Source organism: Setaria italica, chromosome III (assembly GCF_000263155.2).
Source record: "Setaria italica strain Yugu1 chromosome III, Setaria_italica_v2.0, whole genome shotgun sequence".
Lineage (NCBI taxonomy): Eukaryota > Viridiplantae > Streptophyta > Magnoliopsida > Poales > Poaceae > Setaria > Setaria italica.
The window spans coordinates 26324507-26340140 of NC_028452.1; positions in this window are offsets into that span (position 1 = coordinate 26324507).

A 15634-nucleotide genomic window follows, 5' to 3' on the forward strand; every position below is an offset into this window, starting at 1 on the left:
TTGCGAGTAGTCGACTTACTGCTTGTGTACGCGATGGCACTCTACGATGATGTCACGAGCATCGCGATTTTTGTTGAGTTTCTAACAGAGGTTGCGTGCTGGTTGTTTAGGCTCTAGATGGGGTCCACGGTGGCCACCGCCTCCCAAGGGTCCCGCCCGACTACCTTATGCCTTGTGCTGACTTTGTCTAGGGTTCTCAATTCTAGGAACCTCATTTTAAGTTGGTCTAGCATCCTCATTGTGACTAGGTCTGGTGCTGCTGCCATGATGGGAAGAGGTGCGTCGAACCGAGTGGATCGGGGTCTACTGATCGAGTTGTTCGTATGCTCGCTCTTGAGCAGTTATGATAGCGAGTAGTTCCTGCTCCAAAAGACTACCCAAGCTTGACGTGATGATCTCTATGGGGTCATCTTCTTCGTAGATAGGAGATAAAGGGGTTCCCTCCTGGTATGCGAGGTTATCAAGATACACGACAAGGCATGACTTGTCATCCTTGGCGAGAGCTGGTGCCTTCATGTTGGGCTAGTAGACGAATCTGCCTTGTGGAGTAGATGTGATTACCAGGCCTTGCTGCGAACCTGATAAAGAGACCTCCTCGTCCAGATCCGAGTAGTATTCGAGGTTCTCGATCAAATCCGAGTTGGATTGCGATCTGGATAGGGTAGTTTGATAGGCAGCGCCCAAATTTCGGAGTTCGAATGGGAATCCACTTGTGTTGTAGATCGATTCACATGATGGTTCAAGTGCCAACTCGTGGGAACCAATCTGACTGGTGCGAGAAGTCCAGTTGTACTCGGACTCATCCCTCGAGCCTCGGAAAAGGTCGAAAATTTCGTTGAATTTTTCAACGAAATCCTCTAAAGCTTGGCGATGAAGGCTGATGTCGTACTACTTCTCCTCCGGGGCCGGCACGATGTGGTAGTGCATGTTTCCAGTGCCGTCTGCGATGCAGACCCAACAACCGAAGACGAACGTCGCGCCCGCTTCGAACGCGGCGGTGAGCTTGATGATGACTTGAGCCATCGAGTTTGCATGTGGATCTTGGGCGAGAGCCCCTACTTGACACGCCAGCTGTCGGTGTTTAGACCCAACAACCTACCGAGAGGGTACCCGAGATAGTGTTTTATGCGTGGGGCTCGTCGAGATCAGGAACTCGAAGGTGACCTTGAACACACGATTTAAAGAGGTTCAGGCCGCTTGTGTCGCGTAATACCCTATGTCCTGTGTGTTGCTTAGATTGTATTGATTGAACTTGTTTGGAGGGGGTCTCTGCCTCGCTTTATATTACAGGAGGCAGGGTTACATGTCAGTTGTTTACAAGAATACTAGTCGGATTTGACTAGAAAATCATCTTCTAATTGCTACGAGTAATTTTCTAATCCTCGACCAGTTCTTGTCCTCCACGTAGATCACGCCATCCTGCACCGTAGTCTCCATATTTAGAACTGTTCAAACCTCTCGATAAGTTTATAGATCTACATCGGACACAATGTACTCAGCCCTTAATACCAAGAGCAGCCGATACGGACTCGATCCGAATCCCATCGCTGGGTCTCAACATTCTATTCGGTTTACTACATGAACAACGCAAACTCACGTTGTGCCTGAGGCCAGAGGCCACAAGATGATTGAGCTAGCTGGCATGCATTGGTTGGCAAGATCTCGATCAATCAGAAGTACGTCAGAGTGCAGATTCCTCCGGTGGCCGCCTGTGGAGCGAGCTGACACTGAACCTGCCTGCGCGTTTCGTGTCGGCAGGCCAGTGGCGCTGCATATGCACCCACAGGACAACGATTTGATCTGATCGCCCCTGCGTGGCTGCATCGTAGCGCACGCAGATCCTCCCTCTGAATCAATGAATCATCAAGAGAAATAATATATGGGGAGAGGCGGGGCCCCGGAATCATTGGAGCACGCATTTGTGACGAGTCCGTCTCGATCTTAAATTTGACTCTGCTATATGCGTCGGTGTCTCGTGTGATTACGCACGCACGGCTTGTGTCTCGTAAATCGTAGTGTTTGGTACTCAAGGCTAAATTTTAGAACATGTCACATCGGATATTTGATACTAATTAGGAGTATTAAACATAGTTTAATTACAAAACTAATTGCACAAATGGAGTCTAATTCACGAGACGAATATATTAAGCCTATTAGTCCATGATTTGATAATGTGGTGCTACAGTAAACATTTGCTAATGATGGATTAATTAGCTTTAATAGATTCGTCTCGCGAATTAAACTCTTTCTGTGCAATTAATTTTGTAATTAGCTCATATTTAGTCCTTATAATTAGCATCCGAATATCTGATGTGATCCTGCTAAAATTTAACATCTCGTATCAAACACCCTCTTAATATTCAAGGCCAGGAATGGTTCTGCAGGAATATGTGATGTCTGCCTGCCCTCGATGACAGATGGGTGAAGGCAAGCAAGGAACGCACAGCTGCACAGGGGTAGTACACAGGCACCACGTTGCAATCTGCCGACCGGTGGTGCTGGTGCTCACAATGAAGCTCTTCAATTGCAGGGCTCAAACTGGAACACGACCACATGCTTCAATCTTGTCAGGCTTTTGAGTTTTGACTGGTGGTGCTCAGTTGTTTGTTCAGAGATCTGAATCGAAGTCAGTATCATCAAGTTTGGAAAACTCAACTATATAATTTGATATCAATACTACTTAGTCAAATTACAGGTACGTTATGAAAATTATACAACTAGGTTCGTATTTCAAAATTATTTTCGCATGATCTTGATTTTATATCAAATATAATTTGTAATACAGGGCTGAAAACAGAGTTTTGTAAGCACGAAGGTAGGGTGTAGTCGTTAGTCACAAAACATCAATGGGAATTTTCAACATAAGCGATAAGATTGATTGAAGTAAGAAGGCCTAATATGATTCGTGATCTCGCAAGAAAGTATCCATCTTGAAAGATAAAAATGTATAAGTCAACACAAAATTGTTTCAATGGAAGTGATCTCTACTTCATCTCTCGCGTACATTTGGAAACACCAATGGAAACATATAGAAGATTAATATAATTAAATTGAAATGAGGAAACTACACTAATACTAAAATGTAAGAATGAAAGAGAAACGATTCCACTGTTTATTAGGATGGCAGCGAAAAGGTAGTGAAGCGGTGGAGCACGATGTGAAGGCAGGGGCTCATGCTAGTGATAGAAAATTTCGTGGAATTAAGTGGGTGGCATGGAAAGGTGGGAGCATGGGATAAGGTGGGTTAGGGGTTAGAGAATATTGAAGAAGGGCCCAAAAGTTTTAAAGATTTTAAGGTAGAAAACCATGGCATTGATATGTATAGGGCCTGTCTACTGCACGCTCGAATGCTGTAGGTACTCGATTTTTGTAGCCCTACATTCTCAAACAAATGGTTCAAATTCAATCTTCTCTGTCCATCTTATCTCTATTCCATCCCCTTCCTCATCCGCTAGACCCTGGCCCCCCGCGACTCCCGCGACGGTGGCGCGAGTGCTCTTGCCCCCGTGGGCAGTTGCTTCCCTCCCGACTCCAGCGGCATCCCCGCTGCCTCCGCCGCCGCCCTCCACCACAATCTGGCCCTAAACCCTATCCCGACGTTGCTTCTATCCCGGTCATCTTCTTCCTTCGCCGCCGCCCACCGCCACCGCCATCGCTAACCAGTTGAAACTTGACAACCCGCTGCCTCCACTACCCAACTGGAGGTCCACCACCGCCCAGCTATGGCGGCACCTCGCCACCTCCACTCCACCACCATCTCAACCGCCACCACCGCCTGCCGTGAGCCACCCCAGAGCTCCCTATATACCCGGAGGCCACAGGTAACCCCTACCCCAAACCCTAACTTGCCGGAGCTGAAGAAGATGATCCTGGAGCTCAACAAGAAGCTGTTGTGGCATGAAATCGTTGAGCAGCTAAAATCGAGTGTGGGGAGGAGTAGAAACACTCGAGTGTGATTTAGCAATCCCCTATGTATATAGATCTTTAGTGTATTCTACATAGAATATAATATATAGTTCATTTTTTGAGTAATAAAAGTAGGAATTACATTTTACTAGCTTCTCCCACGGGCTACGAGCATTCCTCCACAAAACAAGGTTAAATAGAAAAAATTATAAAACTACCCATTTGCTTCTCAGTGAATTTACATCATATTGCAGGAAATGGATTTATGAATGTATATAATATTTACTAGCATATGTTAATATATTTTTTCATTGATTTACTCTTTTTTCTATAACTCCTTGAATTGTCTATCGAGTTATATATATGTTCTCTTAATTTACTAGGAATGTCTCAGACATTTAGACTCTTGCTAAACTGTCACTCTTGGATAAAACATTAAATCAAAGGTGTATACCAACCACCACTCAATTATAATTAATAGAGTAAATTTCATGGCGGGTTCCTAAACTCTTGGACGGTTCTCGTCCGGATCCCCATACTATAAAATTGCATTTTAGGCTCCCTAAACTATTGAAGTGGGTCATCTAGGTCCAAATTTGCCACGGTGCATCATGGGAGCTGACATGGCACGATAATTGTAAAGAATATGTGGAACCAGACATGTGGGACCCATATGTGAGCCTCTCTCCCTTCCCTACTCTATCTTCTCCCTCTTCCCGATCCTCCACAAATCTGGTGCTCCTCCGGCACTGCTCTCCGCTCTTTGATCCCGCCCTCGAGGCCTTCCTCATTGACATCAGCTTTGGCCTGGGACCTGAGCCCCTGAACGTTACAACAACAACGATGGCAGCGATGCCGCCGGAGGAGGAGATGTCGGCATCGGCGCAGGCCGCGACTACCGACGAGGCAGAGCAGTGGCTCCACCACAAGATCTCGAACTAGGAGTCGGCGCGCGGTCCCACACCCACAAGCAGCGGCACCTGGAGGAGCTCCGTGCGCGCCACCAGTCTCCGCACCGTTAACCGCAAGCTTGCAGCACACCTCGGCGGCATCAAGGCTCGTGTCGTGCTGGTCCGGCACACCAATGCCCGGCTGCGCGCTAACGGCGGCGCCCTAGGACGACGATGCCTCGCCGGCAGATCTACTATGCGGCAGCGCAGCCCAAGCATGTGAGATAAGGAGCGGCGGCGCTAGAGAGGGAGCGGCGGATTTGTGGGGGTCGAGGAGAGGAAGAAGATAAAGCATGGGAGGTAGAGAGGCTGACATGTGAGTCCTACATGTCAGGTTTGACGTATTCTTTCCGATCAGCGTGCCATGTCAGCTCTCGTGTTACACCGTGGCAAATTTGGACCTAGACGACCCATTTCAATAGTTTAGGGAGCTCAAAATACTAGCAAATTTGGACCTAGATGACCCATTTCAATTGTTTGGGGACCTCAAAATGCAATTTCATAGTATGGGGACCTGGATGAGAACCGCCTAGTAGTTTAGGGACCGACCATGATATTTACTCTAATTAATAAGAGGGAAGTGATAAATCTATTAGAGTTTGTGGATCCTTTGAGATTTGTTTTAGGATAATTCACTGACAAATGTTCCATCATTTCAGGAAATATGTACACATGGATGTGGTGGTCTAACACTTGTCTCTAGGCGGACTCATATTGTACCAAGGGCACATGCATGGTTTTGAAGCTGTGTTTTGAACAAATATATACAAATAAGGGTTTGTTTCCAAACATATACCTGGTGCTGAAGTTTACTTTGCTTATATATAAACATTTATCATGAAATTGGTAGTGTTGATTCCTTGCGATTTTGTAAGCCAAAAGAGTGGCAATGATCAGAACACTGCACATGTGCATAAGCATTGATCATTGCTTGTGCCACGAAGAGACACCATAGACTTTTGAGGTGCTTGAGTGGCACAAATGGAGATCACATATTAGTATTGCACGTATTGTTTGGTGGGTTGCCTGATTGATTGCTATATATTTGCTGCTACTAGTGGACGTGCACGTGCGGCACGCACGTGATATAAAAAGGATTGCATATAAGGCCATGTATAATATAATAATAAATAGTTACTATATTATTACCTAAATTGAAACTGAAATAACATATAACTAACAATCCAAATTCAAATATTTATTAAAAAATAAACAAAAAACATTTCAAATATTTATTAAAAAATAAACAAAAAATATTGATCAATTGACACTCCCACATGTACGAGTATTATTTTCTTCGAACACCTCGACGTCCTGATGATTGCCGTTAAGTATATGCTCGTATACATCCTCCGTAGAAGGTTTTTCCAAGATTCGACGTGAACTTTTTCCCAGGTTCCTTACACGGTAAGAGCGGGCATCAACAACTTTTTTTATGTCATCACGTGCACCAATGCAAACTCGTAGCCCTTCTCTGATTCCTGCACGGCCATGAAATGAAAACTTTATATCAGTGGAATATCTTTCATTTAATAAATAAATAAATCATGATATCATCTTCCATCCATGATTCCCATGGGCACGTTTCCTTATCAAAAAAAATAATGGTACTGTGTGAATAAGCCTCCAAAGAATCTGTGGGTGTACATGGGAGAAAAAATCAATTTTGTTTTATTTATGATTAAGATATGATATAAACAATGAACTCATACTTCTATCCCGATTGACAAGAACCCTAGTAGCCATTACAAACTTATTCTTCATCTCTACTTCAACGAATTCTACACTATGCCCCTGTCCGTTGGTAGTTAGAACTCGGAGGAATGCAATGCAACAGCTACACATGGAAAGTGATATAATATTGCAACCAATGAAGAAAATGCATAATCAATTGCATGAAGTTTAGACAGGAAGCCCAACCTTGTGTCTTTCAAGCAAATTTTGCGAGTACCAAATGGACTATATTGTTGGTAGTCCCAAAGGCCAACTGAAGCAACAACTGCAAAGACGTCTACCTCGATGCCATGAGGTTCTGCCATAGCATCTGCTAGATCCACTAACGAGGCAGATGAGATCATCATCGTCATCTTTGTTGGGCAAAGAGTACAATCTGAATCTGTGGATCTGTGATTACAATTATCATGAGTTTATATAGAGGCTCACGCTCACACCGGGGCTTCAGAATTGTGTTTGGAAGGAAACTAAAGTGGAATTGCCATAATCTCTATGTTCCAATTATGGTTAAATATGACAAAGCAAAGTTATATTTAACTATGCAATCGGATCAGGAAGGCTTTATATGGAAGCAAATGATTTTGGTTTGAATAGTGCACCATACTTACATGCAATTTTATCTATCATTTCGTCAATATGGCAACCAATTCAAACATTACCAAACATTAACATATGGCAACCAATTCATGAACCACCGCGACATTAATTCTTGTTCGTACCGGCATGTGTGTTTGAATTAGACTCCTTACATATGTAAAGCTTGATTAATGATCAGAATAAAACCGTGCGATCTAAAAACAACCCTATGATTCCTTACATAATATTTGATTCCTTATTATATATATTGGTCTCCACGTGCACCTACCGCGCAATTTGATTTGTTTCCTATTTAATTTGCGAACAAATTTGACACACAATCATTTACAGGATTGGCCTGTGATTATTTGATGGGACACACAATCATTGCCGGCTGCGATGATCCCAATGCTAATTGCGGCACGATCACCCTTGTTGCTAGCGTTGCCGAAAAATGCTCCGTGCACCCCTCGGTTTGTATCCAATCACGAGCTTTGGTGGCCATATTTCCACATTCATGTTGCATTAATTCAAACATGACATGCATTTTAATATAATTCAAAAATGGCATTATAACTACTTATATTTAGAGCAACCAGAATTAAAACTTAGTTTATGTGAACTTGAGTTGCCATCCAATTTATATACTTAATCAGGTCATCAAATTTATTTTTATATATCTATACTATAAAGAGAATTTATTTAGCTACATTTGGCACTACAATCATGTATGTGTTTTGATAATTTTCATGATGCCTATAATATCCACCTGCCGCAGGACATTACGTTGTCTTTGAGGTAAAAACATTGCATATATCAACAAATGTCATCAACTAAATGTAATCACAATCATGAAACGCACTCTATATGCAAAGCAATTGGATGTGTAGTTTGTTCTTCACTATTTTACAAGAAGTTTAGATATGGGAAACTGAAACTTTGAAAAAAATGAAACATTTGGACAATTGCCAGATTGGGATACAAAACACGGATGCATTTGTCATCTTCTTCACCTGACCTAAACATATAGTCATACAAATACTTCAAAGATCTGACATATTTTATATCAGACTGCAAGGGCGGTGTATCGAAGTATGTACGAATATAGTCAAATCGAGCGGCCACTACCTCTTTAATGCCTTCATGAACCTCGAAGTCCATTCATAAAGAATTTCTAACATCTGCCCAAAAAAAATAACGTCATTTTATTCACAAGCAATACTTTTTCATGGAATTATATCAAAATAATGATAAGGGTTTACCTTCAAGTTGTGTGATCCACAAGTGCGCTGCAGTTTCACAAAAAGTGATTGTAGTGAATCCAGTTCCCACTAGGCACCTTATAATTGGAGATCATGATAACATCAAAATGCATCAGAAGTCAAAATAAACATAATCCAAAAAAAAATAGATGGAACGTTGGTACTTAAACATATTCTGGTCTACAACAACCTTCGCAACCATTGCAATGTGGTTGTGGACATCTGCTACGAGAAATTGTTTATGCTTGTCGACGTCGTTTTGATGGACCATCAAAATGCTAGCGTACTTTCATAGAGATGGTTTATAATGTTGATGGGTTATAGTAAATTATAGAATAAGACATGCTCTTATTTAAATAAATGTGTAACTAAATAAAACTAACTTTTTGTCCCCCAAACAGATCTCTCTTGCTCCATATGGATGAAGTAATTTGTAGTCTGTTAGACCAACAAATGCTACCACCGCTACTACATCCACCTCAGTCCCATGAGGTAGAGTCATCGCAGTCGCTAGATTCATGAAATCACCAGAATTATTTTGAATAAATATATAATAGGTGTTGATGTAATGGATGTGCATGTGCGTGAGTAATCAGGTCTACAATAGTCAAAGAAGAAAGATCAATTAAATATCAGATGAAATACAACATAAGTGTTCAGGCACTACCATGATTTGGAAGCTAATAAGAAAATTTTATGGGAAGATAAGGCATCTAGAGTAACGGGAAAACAACACAACTAAAACAATATGTTAAACTAATATGAAAATAACAGGTCCTTAAAATGGCTTCTACCTCTATAATCTATGTCTATGAGTATATATATAAACATATAAAAACTAAACTGAACAATTGAATTGACGCATGGAGCACTTCTCACCATCCTGGATTCTCGCGCGAGAGCAGCAATGAATGGACAGCACAACTTTCAACGCTTCAGCACTCAAAAAACCAGATAGGTATGAGTGGGCTAGCAAGTGCCTCAACAGCATAGGACTCGCATATATATAATCGGGTATAAGGTTTATAATTGGAAATAAAATAATTGTCCATTGCTGCCCGGATTTTTGCCTATTGACCAGCACGTCTTCTTTCTTTTCCACGTTTGCACTTGCCAAGTTTGCTAGCACGCCATATTGCTCACGCCTAATTGTCGGAAAATGTTATATTCTTTCTTCCTTGCATGCATGCGGATCCATCTCTAGTTGCTGCGTATGATTTTGTGTTGACCACAACTTGTAGTTAATTTCCTTCATTTACTTGATTTACTTGATGTGTCTCGTGCATGCTTTCCTCCTTAACACATGTGGCTGCTAAAAAGGCATCAAATCTTGGACATAATACTGACTTATATATGGTTATTAATCTCAAAAAGGAAACATCATTTTTAGGGGAAAAATAAAGCAAATTGTCCATTCCAATTATCCAAATCATGACACGGCGCACAGAATTAGCCAAAATTGATGAAATAGTTAAAAATGAAATTCAACAAAATGCGCTGAGTATAGCCATTCACAATTACATTTCCATAAACAACGGTTAGTACATGTAAGTAATTTTGCTCGATGCCCATAGACATTCCGACTACAGATAGACAACCTATTTACAAAGAAGATTGGAATTAATACAAAACAACAATATATCACAACCTTTGGAAGGTTGGCTAGGAGATTACGCGGCGTCGTCATCGCCGGGACCTCCACCATTCTCACTCGAGACGTCCACACGATGGCGTTTGCTAGGTGGTTTGCTATCATTGCTATCATTGTCTTGACTTTCGTTGTTGTCGTTGCCGTTATCATCTTTGCCATCGTCGCTGTCGTTGCTATCATCGTCTTCGCCGTCGTCGTCGTTGCTATCATCGTCTTCGCCATCGTTGCTATCATCGTTGCCGTCGTCGCTGTCCTTGTCGACACCTTCACTGATGTCTGTCACTTTTGATGCAGTAGAATTCATCGGCCGAGGACCCACGCTCACCATCAGATGACACTACAACAGTGTCCTTCTCCTCCTCGTCATCAAAGACAACCTGCGGAAGCTTGGGAGGCCATAGCCCTGAAGGATCAATCAGGGAATCTGGCAGGGTTGACATTGTTGTCGTACATGTGAGGCTCTACACCTCCTACACTGCAAAGAACGGTGCAGTTTAGGAATGGAACTATCGAGGAGAAAATGTCGTGGTTATGCATTGATGCAGTAGTGTGATGGCATATTTATTAATGGTGAAACGGTGCAACCAATCTCGAGAAGTTGCATCGTTTCGTTCCAACGATTCACCAATACTCAATGGTCCTTTCATGGCTTCTGGCAACTGCACAATACGGTTCTTTCTGAACATGTGCGGTTGCTAAAAAGGCATCAGATCTTGGATATAATACTGACTTATATATGGTTATTAATCTCAAAAAGGAAACATCAATTTTAGGGGCAAAATAAAGCAAATTGTCCATTCCAATTATCCAAATCATGACACGGCACACAAAATTAGCCAAAATCATCGAGATAGTTAAAAAAATTCAACAAAACGCGCAAAGTATAGCCAAACTAGTGGAAATTTAGAAATTAATATATTATCCAACAATCCCTAATCAACTATATCTTCTGTGCCTTCAGTGTCACTGCTCTCCTCATGGCTGTCTTCATCGGAACTACCTTGTTTGTCCACGTTGTCCTTGCTATCGGAACTTGGTTCTCACTACGAGGCTGCTCATGCACTGCTCTAGCCATCTCTTGAACACCATCTTGATCTAGACATCTTCTCTTCTTATGTGGCTTGTCCTTGTCTTCCTCTTCATTGTCTTCTTCATCGTAGTCGTCCTCATCCTCTTGGGCCTCATCTTTTGCTTGATAGTCCGCATCTTCTTCGGCCTCATCACTATCCCAGTCATCGTCCTGCCCATCCTCCTCCTCCTCTTCTGCTTGGTAGTCCTCATCCTCTTCTTCCACATCATTGTCCCAGTCATCGTCGTGCTCATCCTCCTCCTCCTCTTCTGGTGCGGTCGTGTGATCCTCTCCTTCTCCGCACTCCTCTAGTTCAGAATCAGTGTCCTCTTCTTCATCCTCTTCTGGAGCCCATTCACCATCCTCTTCATCATCTGTTGGCTCTACCTTAGTGCTTTCTTCTTCATGATACTCTACATCAGTTGGCACGTTATTGTCGTGCGTGGGAGACTCAAGCGGCTTTCGATGTTCCTCTTAGGGGGAGAAGGCGGTTTGTCAGCCGGCTCCATTGAAAGTTTGTGTCTGGTGGGAAAAATAAACTGGTCGTGATTAGGATGTATACAAATCTTAAATATAGTTCCCCCCATAACCATTTTTAGCTGACTATCAAAATTGATTGATTTATTTCCTTTGCATTGTAATATGATTGATTGATTAGTTTTTGTTGACACCATTTTTGGCATACATCAAAGATGGCGTCAAAAGGAAGCAGAGATGCCAGCACATAGTAGAAGGACAATGGCTAGTGGAATCAGCAGGTGAGGTTGCAGAGGGTTTAGCCGATAGAGTAGGGCAAAAGCCTAGCCGATGGGATCACAGGGGCGTAGCCGATGGAAGATGATGGAGGTGTAGCTGATGGAGTCAGCCGATGCGAGCAGGAGGGTTCTAGCCGATTGGAAATGTTGGAGGTTCGGCCGATGAGGAGCAGGTTTTGGCCGGTAGAGGCCAAGTCTGTTTCTGACTCCTAAGCGAGTCGTTTTTATTTAGAAAGTATGTTTCTTTGGAGATAGATCTTATGATTTGTCATAACCGACTAGGATTAGAAATCTTGATGTATAGGGTATAAATAGGGGCCTTGTAAGGTCTTGAAGGACATACACATCATAATCAATACAGATGTACTATTTTTGCAATTTACCTTCAAGTCGGCGACTTCGCCATCGTTTTCTTTTCTTCACGAATTCTTCCAAGTTAGTTGGGCTGCATCGCTTCGATCTCCGGCTAGACTGTAAGGTCCACGTTTACCGAATACTTCCTAGGCTTTAACTTCAGGCGCATCGCTGTCGTTTCATCTAGATTTATTCAAAAGTTATCGATATTTACTAGTTCTGCAAATTTTATTTGTTAAATCTTGTTGTTTTAGTTTTTATCATGGTTATCCAGCTTAGAACACGTTCCGATCGGCTTTTGCTTTATTTTCTCGTACTAATCTACTGTCACACAGCCGGTTAGATCTATTTTAAGTGTTGTTCACATAGTACTGTTTAGGTTGTATTTTACGCTTCCTTTACATCTGCTACATACACATCGGCTGATCTAGCCGATTGTCTTTTCTCGTGTCGGCAGCTCTGCCGATACATCCTGTGGAGCGATTCCGAACGCCAGCCGATTTGCTCTTGTATTTGACATTTTACCTGTCCTTGTCAATCAATAGGTCAGATTGACTGGCACGCCACGGATCGATAGGGTTACAACCTGAACAAGAGCGAAGTAGATTCTCCCGGGTTTCATGTATTAGCGCGCGGGAGTCGTCTCTCGATTTTTGCGTCAACATATTTTTGGCACGCCCAGTGAGACACGATGTAAAAGTTCCACAACTGCTGGATTAGAAGTCAGATGCCCATCGGCTTAAATCAACAAGGCTCAGCCAAGAGACATCAAGTTATTTTGCCGATATCATTGTTCTACACTTGGCCTTCAAATAGATGATTCCGCCGATATCTCTCTTGAGCCAACAGTTTCAAGACAATCTATCAAGCTGATTTGGTCTGACGATGAGCCGATGGTACAGCCGATGTATCATTGGTGTCACTAGCACTTAACATCTTCACTGAGAAGCCAATAGACAGAAGTATCGGCTGGTTGAGAAGCCATTGAGCAAGCATCGGTTGATGAGCTACGTATGGGAAAATTATTGGCTGATTAAACAATTGACAGAAGCCGATTGGTCAGACTGAGAAGCCGATGGAGTACACAATGTTTGGTTCAGATTATAAAAGTATCGGCTGCTTGGTTCAAAATAATATCAGCTGCTTGTTCAGTCAAAATAGTATCGGTTGATTGGTTCAAAATAGTATCGGATGCTGCTTCAAGCAAAATAGTATCGGCTGCTTGGTACAGAAAAGACATATCGGCTGCTTCAGATAAGATATAGCCGATGCACGTAATAAGAAGAGCAGCCGATAGGAAGTCCCACCTGATGGGCAAGAAATAAATAAAAGAAGGAAAAAAAGAGCAGCCAGCCAGCCGATGGGAAGTCCCAGCCGATGGGCAAAAAATAAAGAAAAGAAGAGCAGCCAGCCAATAGGAAGTCCCAGCCGATGGGCAAGAAATAAATAAAAAAAATAAGAAGAGCAGCCAGCCGATAGGAAGCTCCAACCTATGGGTAAGAAATAAATAAAAAAAGTCGGAGCAGCTGATAGACAATAAAAAACTCAGCCGGTGGTGGATAGCCGATAGAATGGAATTTAAGTTGCATGAGGTCCAATTAAATTAAGATGAGGAGAGGATTCTGGAAATTTGGCTAATATGGGACATGCTTCATCAGCAGCAGGAACCTTCAAGGGTACTGATACGATAAAAAGCTCTTCCGACCGATTAGTGGTTTCGGCAAGTAGGGAAAATGAATTCTTCCACACAGAAATGTTGAGGTCTTATCAGTATTATTATATGGGTTATTAATTTCGAACCATGAAACATTCATACTCCAAAACTAGGGGGCCTACATGTTGATAACAAAAGCTTGTTGGTTAGTGCACCAAGATTTGGTGTCCATATACTAATCTGTTGTTTCCACTGCCAGCGAATTCATCAACTCAGAGTGGGATCAAGGCATCAAGTTGATGGGATTGTTTATATTTCAAGAGGAGTCGATGCGGCTTTGAATATTGCAATCAGACGTCATTGGCTTCAAAGACAAGCATCAGACCTCTATAATTAGTTTCAAAACATGAAGCCTTCGTACTCTAAAACTGGGGGGCCTGTGTTAACACCAAAATTTGGAAATATGCTCTGAAAGGAAGGAATCGGCCAATGATGCCAAAAATAATGAAATCTCCTAAATAAGGCTATTTGCGAGCTGGCTGCAGAAATCAGGAATGTGTGCATGAAGAAAGAGAAAGCAAGAAAGCTAGAAGATTCAAAGAAGGAAATCAACGCACGCATGTACACGGCAAGAGTTCCAATTTGTTTGGCATCCAAGGGAAGCGCACGTACGGGAGGTTGTCTTATAGAATAAAATATTCTTGAGATAGAGTTGGTTAGGGATAAGCTTGATTAGAGATAGAGTTGGATTAATTAGATATAGAGTTTTGATTAGAAAAGATTGTGTACGTAACTTGCTTGTACGTGATTAAAGTCTTGCTATGTAACGTCAAAGGCCATCCGTCCTATAAATATAAAGGGTCGTGGCCACTGTAAATAATCACACGATCAATACAACACATTTACCTTTTCAGCTTCACGCAGTCCCTTCTAGCAAGCTAGGCTGCATCGACTTTGATCTCTGGCAAGCTGCAAGTTTCGTCACCAGGTATTCTAGATTTTAACTACCGGGCGCATCGCTGTGGTTTCATCTAGTTTCATCTACCAATTATCGAGTATCTTGGATCTTTGACTTATGGCGCATTGCTTCTGTCTCGATCTATGATATTCACCAATTATCCTGTCTTGATTAAGTTTGCATCGGCTGATATTTATCTGTTCTATCGTCTTGCCGTCTAATTTGCTTTAATTAGCTCTAGATGGTATCATCGTAGACGATAGATTATTTAATAGCCTGTTGCATCTTAATCTTCGTTACCCCTCGAGTGCTGTTGGAATTGAGTTCTATTGTGATTAGATTCATCGGCTGACGAGGTTCAGATTAGCATCCTGCTGAGTGTTTCTAGGGTGCAACTACAGAGCGCGTCGTTGTGGTTTCACCTAGAAATACTGGCAGTAACGTTAGTTGAATCTCCTCGGCTTGTGGCTCTAGCTACGGTGCAACAAGAACTCAATGATGCTCTGTCTCCTATCGGCTCTCTAGCCGATGATTATTGCCAATTGTGTTGAATGGGCTTGAATAGCTGATGACCCACTTGCATTCATCAAGATGTTGGAATCGGCCTCATGGCTGATATTTTATTTATCATGATTCATTTTTCTACACCATTATCACTGTTGGTGCCAGGATCACATCGGCCTGATCGGCCGGTCACCTCGAACTTCAAGACATTTATCTTTACCTTATCAGTTGAATGGTCAAACTGACTGGCACGCCCGCGTA